This window comes from Elaeis guineensis, chromosome 6, assembly GCF_000442705.2.
Source record: "Elaeis guineensis isolate ETL-2024a chromosome 6, EG11, whole genome shotgun sequence".
In the NCBI taxonomy this organism is placed as follows: Eukaryota; Viridiplantae; Streptophyta; class Magnoliopsida; order Arecales; family Arecaceae; genus Elaeis; species Elaeis guineensis.
The window spans coordinates 13,643,476-13,645,906 of NC_025998.2; positions in this window are offsets into that span (position 1 = coordinate 13,643,476).

Sequence of the window (2,431 nt, forward strand, 5' to 3'; positions counted from 1 at the left end):
TTCTTAACGATAAATAACATATTTTTATATTTATTGAAGATATTTTTGATATTTTATGATACTAACATCTTCTAAAAAATCTAATTTTATAAATAAATAAATTTTTTTATAAAATAAATAAATTTAAAAATATAAAATTAGAGCATATTTATGAAAAATAAATGTCAATTTAATTGAGTAATTTTAAGCATCAAAATGATGAAAAATTATTGAGCAATTTAATACATATTTTTTTTTTATTTTTCAGACACAAATCGGAGCAAAAATCAATTCAAAATATCCTAAAAATAAAATTTATAGTCTTCGATGCACGATGGACCGACCGCTCGGTCCACAGAAGCAATGGCGTAGTCCACTGCAAATGCTTCGCAGCGCATGACACGATCTACAACGGGCAGAAGAAAATTTTTGCAATCCAATGGCTCATATCAATTCTGAACGAGATCAGACGGTCCACATTTGTTGCCGGCTGAAAACTATTCAAAATTTTTTTTTTGTGCAATCCAACGGCTAAAAAATCCATCCGATTGTTGATCCGACAGCTAGCATTCATCCTGATTAAGAATAAGAGGGGTTTTGCGCGATCCAACGATCAGAAACTCATCAAGAGCCCGATCGGATGGCCAGCGTCGTTCCCGACTGTGATAAGAACATGATCTACACGTTTTAGGCTAATCTGGGCGGTCCATTGAAGATCCGACGGTCAGAAAAAAATGATATGGGTATTATATGATTTCTAAAAATTTTAGGACTCCTTTTGCCACCAAAAAAAGATAAAAAAAATTTATCTATAAATAGGCGGTCCAGGAATAACAGTAGGGAGGAGAAAAAATCAGTGAAAAAGTAAGAAAAAATTAGAGAAAAAAATAAGAAAAATTTAGGGATCCAAGAGAAAGGATGAATATGGAGCTAGAGATCTTAATGCGTGGCTAAATCCTTTCAATCCAGAAATACGATGAAGTCTATAAATGAATTTTTATTTTCTTTCATATATTTAATTTTCATACAATAAAATTATATTTTTATTTCATATCTTTTTATTCTGAGATATTGATCTAGCCTATACGGTCTATACTCTCTACTGACGTGTCGTGATTTCTGAACACGGTATGTGCTTAGGAGAGATAGATTATGGTCTGTTAGGTTAAACTTTATATCTTATAATTAAATTTAGATAGTTTATATTCTAATAGGACGAGCCATGGTCTACTGATACAGTCCGTACTCCTTAGAGATAAGCTATACTAATATCTTAATCACAAGAATTAATATTACAACATAAAAAAAAATAAATCTAATTTACATGGTAGATTCGAAATTTCTGGGTTATCTCTCTGACTTATTTTCTTTCATAAATTAATTTATATTATAATTAAATTTTTATTATTTTATTCTTTCTTTAATTCTTATACAATCAATATTTTTTATTTATTTTTTTATAAAAAAAATAATCACCTTAGATCTCCATGGAAATGATTTTGACTCATCTTATCTATATAGTTTGAGTTGATTTTTTATTCTTGACCGCCTACGACAGCGATCACTTAACACTTTATATGACTTTCTATAAATATATATGACATCCTAAATAATATATATGACTTCTTGTGAATATATATGATATTTTAAATAATATACATGACTTCCTAACAATTTATGTGACTTCTTGTCAATATATATGACATCCTTAACAATATATGACTTTTTATATCTTATAATAATCAATAGAAAGTCATATAAAATATTAATAATTATATATGTTGTCAGAATATCATATATATTGACAGAAAGTCATATATATTATTTAGGATATTATATATATTGAAAAAAAATCTTATAAGATATTAAGAAGTCGTATATATTGTTCAGAATGTCATATATTCATAGAAAGTCATATGCATATTTAAAAATATCATATATATTCATAAAAATCATATAATGTATTAGATAGGAGTGGCAAAATATAATTCAATTTATTAATCTAACTTGCGTTCGATCCATCTTAAACAAATTTAGGTTAGGCTTAAATGGATTCAGATCGTAAATGGATCGATCTGTTTAACCAATTTATTAAACAGATCAAGTTTGGATTTAAAATTTTCAATCTGTTCGATCTATTTAACTCATTTATAATTTTTATTTAAATATTATGACGAAAGATCTATGGCAAAATTTGAGCGATCTATTTGAATTTTTAATTTTTCATCCATTCTGCGATCCATACGTCGATTAAAACTTAAAAGCTCAACACATGACCGAGATCCTTCCACGATCCCTCGACCCGCTTCATCTTTTTCCTCTTCTCCTTTTCCAAAATGTCCTAAAGCCTAAATCTCACTGCCACACCCTTTGTCGCCTCATTCTTCCATGCCGATGCGTTGATATTCACGAGCTCCTCCACACCGTCACCCCCACAGCACCATCCCTCGGC